This window comes from Aethalodelphis obliquidens, unplaced genomic scaffold, assembly GCF_003676395.1.
Source record: "Aethalodelphis obliquidens isolate GAN/ISIS:26980383/991018 unplaced genomic scaffold, ASM367639v1 scaffold7, whole genome shotgun sequence".
Taxonomy (NCBI): Eukaryota; Metazoa; Chordata; class Mammalia; order Artiodactyla; family Delphinidae; genus Aethalodelphis; species Aethalodelphis obliquidens.
In genome coordinates, this window is record NW_020837951.1 from 1,332,331 (window position 1) to 1,338,734 (window position 6,404).

Here is a 6,404-nt window from a genome sequence, read left to right on the forward strand (position 1 = left end):
GGCCCCCCAGGCAAAGAGAAAATGCGGTGGGTTTCTGCCTTTTGGGGGTTCTCTGCCCACTGGCAGCTCCCCATTCCAGGAGTGTGATGCTGGATCGTGGACCCAGACCCTCTGGGGAGAGAAGCCAAGCCATGCTGTGGTTAAGAGCCAGATGCCTGGGTTCACATTTCAACCCAGGCAAGTTCTGTCTCTCTGACACTTACCTCCCGGGCTCGCTGGGAGGCTGGACCCGTGGGGACTGTGACAGGAGGCACAGTAAGTTGCTGGTTAAACTACCTGATGGGGCGTGGGCCTCTGTCGTAGTCTCCTAGGGCTGCTGTAACAAATGACCACGACCGACTGGCTTCAAATGACAGAAATTTGTTCTCTCTCAGCTCTGGAAGCCAGAAGAATCTAGGTGCCGGTGGGGTCCCCCTCTGTCTGGACGGTCCAGCAGGAGTCCTTCCTGCCTCTTCCAGCTTCTGGGGCTCCAGGTGTCCCGTGGCTTGTGGCCAAATCACTCCCATCTCTGCCTCTGTCTTCGTGAGCTCTCCCCTCTTCTCCCTGTGTCTCCCCTCTTCTCCGTGTCTCTCCTCTCGGTCTATGTTTTCTCTCCTCCTGAAAGGACTTGCGTCGGATTTAGGACCAACCCTAACTGGGGATGATCTCATCTCAAGAGCCTTCATTTAATTTCATTTGCAATCACCCTTTTTCCCAAATGAGGTCGCACTTACCACTGTAGGTGGATGTCTCTTTGGGGACCGCCATTCACCCCACTACACCCAGTTCTCAGTGTGCACTGACAAGGGTTGCTACATAACTTGGATCACGTAGCTCAGGTGGTTTTGTAGCCTTCTGCTCCCAATTAACATTAAAAAAATATTTTTTTGGCCACAGCTGCACAGTATGCAGGACCTTAGTTCCCCTGACCGGGGATCAGGCCGTGTCCCCTGCAGTGGAAGCGCAGAGTCTTCACCGCCGGACCGCCAGGGAAGTCCCTGCCCATTAACATTGCATTGTGAGCATTACCTGGACGTCACAGACACAACTGGGGGTGGAGGCTGCGTGACAGTCACCTTATAGACGTGTCCCTGCTATGTACCAGGTCCTTCCTGGTGGGCAGGAGGCTGGGCAGAGCACCGGTGTGCTCCAGGTGGGCAAGGCGCAGCTGGGATCGCTGAGCTCCTGGCGTGGGGCTGACACACAGATGCTCACTGACTGATGGCAAGTCCTCTCTGCATTTAGACGCCCCCGTTCATCTAGGGCGTAGGGCAAGTGTGGGGCTTGGGACACGGCAGGGCTACTCACGAACTGGGGCCCCAGCCCTCCTCTGGGCCTCTCTGTTCTCTCTCAAATGGGAGCCCGGTGAATGAGGTCCTGCCTGCGAAGCCCTGGGCGTAGCCCTGGAGCACAGCAGACATGAGACTCCTGTGTGGGACCGATGGGCTGGGAGTTTGCCTGCCCCTCTGGGACAGGTGCTCCATTTGACAACAAGGCCAGAGGGAGCACAGGTGCCTCTGGGGCCACCAGGCAGAGGGACAGGAGCAGGCCTGCTGGCTGGGAACCTGGAAAAACAGCTGGAACTTGAGGACGGTCCCTGAGCCCTGGGCCCTGCAGCAGGGGCCTCCTCCCTCCAGCACCCCTCCCCTCGTTCTCATGGCCCCTAGCCTCGGCCCCTGAGCACCGGGTGCTCAGCACCTGTGTGCCACCTGCCACACCGGGGGTGTGGTCACAGAGCCTGGAGGACACCTGGTCCCCGGGACACCCACTCACCCCTGCGGGAGCCCCCCACACCTGCCTGAAGACCCTGCCCCCCGCCAGGTGTGGAGGAGACGAGGCCCCAGCCCCCAACCCTGCCCTGCCCTCAGACACCGTCACCCCCAGGCAGGCCGCCCCCAAGTCTGGGCTGGAGCTGCAGGAGTGCAGAGCCGTGTCAAGGGGACGGAGGGCACTCAGGGGGCGTGCGGCCACTTCCCGGGGGGGAGGGGAGGGCAGGGAAGGCAGAAGGCAGGGTGCCGAGCTCAGGGGTGCCCTGCACCGGGAAGCAGTGTTGGGAAGGCCTGGGGGTACAGACTCTGGGCACAGTGGGGAGGCGGCCAGCTGTTCAGCGCACCCTGGGCCCTGGAAGCCCTACCACAGGGGTCCTCCAGAGGTGCTACGCACCCCTTGCCCTTCCCCGCCGGCCCACGTCTGGACTTGCCTCCCGGGAGGCGTGAGGCACAAAGCAGGCGTGCGGAGCAGCTGCCTGCCTCAGTGGGGTCCCTCAGCAATGTCCATCTGTCCGTCCAGCAGCGATGAAGTGAAAGGAGAGGAGAGTGGGACCCCACTCCTGCCAGCCTGGCCCACACACCCACGGGGGTCTCTTCCCTGAGCCTCTCTGCCCCGTGGTTCCCAGCCTAGGCAGCTGACGGTTGCCATGGAAACCCGGCGTCCTCCTCAGCGCCCTCTCCTGGCCCTCCGGCTCTGCCAGCAGCCTCCTCTCCCGGGCCTGTGTGGCCTCAGCCCAGGCTTACAAAGGGCGGGGTGGTAGGGGCCATTCTCATGGGTTGATCCTTCACAGTTGCCCTGGGACAAGGACAGTGGGTCCTTTCCCTAATTTCCGAGTCATCTGGTCAGTCCCTTGGGGAGAGGGAAGGACCCTGGGGACGCTGAACCCTGAGGCCGTGCATGGTTTTCAGGTTGCCCTGGGTGTGGGGCCTCTGTGTCTGTGGTCCTAATTAATCCAGGGCCGATGGCTGAGGTGTACAGGGACGGCAGCCTTAATGGAGCAAAGCGCGTGAGGCCCTAGGGAGCCCCCAGTCGGGAGAGCACCTGACCACCTGCCCCTCCCTGTAGCTGGCATTGCCTTCCCTCCTTCAGACCGTGAATCTCCCAGGGCGGGAGCATGGACTTTTCCCAACAGAGCTGTGTCTGGCCCCGGGCAGCTGAGAGGGAAAGCAGCAGGAAGGAAGGGGGGGGCGGTGCCGGGGCCTCCCTCCCCAGATACGGGGCCCCAGGCCCCAGGGTCCCTGCAAAGCTGGTCAAAGCTCAGAATTAGGGCAAGGAGCCACTGTGAACCATCAAAAAGCCCCTTTGTGACCCGGTGGCCCGATTGGGCCCAGCTTGTGGTGGGCAGTCCCTGCCATGTCATGTCTGGAGCCTGGCCGGGCGTCTGTCTCAGGGCCCAGTAGGCATGTGTCTTAGTCAGCTCAAGGCGGGTAATAAAACACCACCGACTGGACAGCTTAAACGACAGACATTTATTTCTCACAGGCCTGGAGGCTGGACATCCAGGATCAAGGCACCAGCAGATTTGGTTCCTGGTGAGGAATTTGGGGCTTGCAGATGGCCACCTTCTCGCTGCGTCCTCACGTAACCTTTCCTCTGTGCGTGCACGTGGGGGCCAGGAGACAGAGCGTAAGCTCTCTTGTGTTTCCTCTTATCAGGACACCAATCCTATCGGATCAGCCCCCCTTCCCCATGGCCTTTAACGGTAATTACTTCCTTATTCCAAATACAGCCACACGGGGCCTTAGGGCTCAACACATGGATCTGGGAAGGACACAAACATTCAGGCCACAACAGGGTGAAACTTTCCCTCTGATGGTGTGGCCTCCACGCAGAGCCTGGGGCCTGGGCCATGACTCTCCCTCCCTCTGGGCTTGCCCCCAACCCCACAAGCCTTGCCCATCAGAGATGCGGGCAATGCCAGCCTGCCTGCTGGGGGCCCTCTCCCACTCCGGGTCGCCCTCCACGCTGGCGGCCTTCTGCGTCACCGGGGAAATGGCCAGAGCACATTCCTAGGCGTGGGCTGTGCTGCCTCCGGAACCCGAGAAGCTTGTGGGGCATGGTGCTTCCCTGTTACCGGCGGGAGGTGCAAGATGCAACCACCTGGCCTTTGCTTGGAGGGCACGCCCGGGGAGGCCCCCCTCCCCTGGACCTCTAGAATGTTCACGGTGCGGCAGGCCTTGCAGTCCCTCCGAGTCCTGGCTGTTCTATCTGCTGCCGCTGGAGGCCGCCCTCTGGAGAACGTGTGTCACCCCGCGTCTTGTCCGGCCGGCACAGCAGCATCGCGCCCCTGATGAGCTGGGTCCCTGTGATGCCTGTGGCTCAGGGCAGGGAGTCAGACACAGCCCCAGACAGACCTGCGGTAGGTGCCATGTGCATCCCACGTAGAGAAGGCGTTCTGTCTCTGAAGGGGATGGAGGCTGCACCACACCGCAGGGCCTCGTATCCCTGGGGCCACGTCACCGTGCCCTGGAGGCTGTGGTCGGGCTCCACGACCTACTCGCTTTCAGCAGGGACTGGGCTGGAGAATGAAATGGAGGTACGCTGGGGACCAGCCCCCCGCATCCTTCAGCTCCTCCAGGAGGGCACCCGTCTCCCCCGCCCCCTACCCTGGAGGTGATGCTGTTTTTGCTTTACTCTCTGGGCCACGGAGGGGAGACGTTTCATATCCTTAACCTTCCCACCATGGTCACAACAATGGCTCTTACCCCACAGACCACGGATCCGACGTGGGGTTTGTGAATGCTACATCCGCAGACTGCGGAGGGTACCAGCAAGGGGTCTGTGACCCAGCGGACCCACTCTAAGCTGGACCGTGGACAGAACTCTGTTAACTGCCTCTCTGACGGGGTTCTCTGGGCATCCGTGTCAACCCTGGCCCTGTGTCCTGATGTCTGTACCATGTCTGCCATTCCCTTTCCCAGTGCAGCTACCCCAGGTGCCTCTGGGGAAGGCCTCTTACATTTGTCAGAGTAAATTAAGGACAGATGACTAAGAGGCGGAGGGTGGCTGCCCCGATAGAAATGCCACAGTCCCTGGCGTGGGTTTTGGCCGCGCCAGTTTTCAGACCTGGAACCCGTGGACTGAAGAGGTGGCCCGGCGGCCAGGAGAGTTGTCTCGATGTTTGCATTGACGCATTTCCTTTTAACAAAGAAAAAAATGAACGTGTTTTCAGTCGTGGTGCTTTTTGGATCTGAAGTCTGCATCTCAGAATTCAGCGGGAGGTGTTCTGCACAGGCTGGTGTGGCCGCTCAGGGCAGCGACCAGACAGCGGGACCCCCCAGGGGGGTGCCAAGCTCCTGCGGGCTGAGTCTGGACAGCGGATGCACTGCTGCCGCCCCCTGGAAGTGTTGGGGTCTTTGTTGGTCGACGTGGGGTGGGGAGGATGTTCCAGAAACTAAGGGAGGAACTCGGCTCTTCTTAGGCTCCAGCCACCGTGTCCAGCCCTCAGGCCAGGGGGATTCTCCCCATCTCTCCGACATCGATGGGACAAAGCCAAGCCGTGCACACACCTGAGCCCATCCATCTTCGGGTGCCAGATACCTCCTGGCTCGTGGCGGCCGAGGCAGGCCCAGGCAGGGGTGCAGAGCTCCAGCACCACACCTACCGACGGCAGGGGTCGGCGCCCTACGGACCCTCTGGCCCAGGGTCCCAGCCACTATCAGTGTGGTGTTTCTTGGAGAGTCCAGCTCCAGTCCAAGGTGACCTTTCTCCCAGGACAGCATCCAGCAATTCCCCAGGGCCTGAGGGCCTGCTGCCCCCCATACCACCTCCAGGGGGCAGACACACCCCTGAGTATTTAAGAGGCCAGCCTGCTCTGAGTCTCCGTCCCTAAATCCAAACTTCCTGAACACCAAGAGGAGTTTCTTCGCAAAAGACTTTTTCTAGAGTTTTTTGGGAGAGGGGCATAACTGTGGGGGTGGGGTGGTGGCAGGAACAGCAAAGGCCTGTGGAACAGTCCCCTGGCACCCCCGCAGGGGGCTGGCTCCCCCTCCACGACGGGAACGGGGCGCCACCTGCCGGTGTGGCCCCATAGCCAGCTAAGTGGGCAGCTGGGAAGACTGGATGTTTACCGGGCAGCCCCCAGGACCCCTGAGCACCCACCCTGCCCCCCTCCCCCGCAGGCCTGTGGTTGGAGCTGCATGGGGGGACAGGGGGCGGGGGGGACAGCACGCCCTTCCCCACACTCACCAGCACCCTAGGTTGGAAAGCCAGTGTAAGGGCCACGGGAAAGCTCCACCTTCCATCGCTCGGCCGAGACTGCCACGCCGACCCCGAGGACGCGAGGGGCTTTCTGGTTTGTGAGTTCCGTGTAACTACACTGCACGGCGCTCTGTGCCTGCACACACGTCACCCCCCAACACACACACACACACACACACACCGCCCACCCGGTATCCACGCCTGGAGGGCTGCTCTGGAGGCGTGAGCTGTCACAGTGACCCACGCCTCACGTCCTGGGTCAGAAGGGATGGCACTTGTCCACCTCCAGGCCCCCTGCTTCCAGCCCCCCAGAGCCCCGGTGCGGGGTGCAGGTTCTGGGGAGGAGGGCGAGAGCGGGGCTCTGGGCAGCTCCTCGTGCGGTAGGGAGGGTGCCCCATGTGTGTACCTCTGCCCGGGTGGGGCGACGGTGCAGGTGAGGCCCCTGGCGCCTGGCA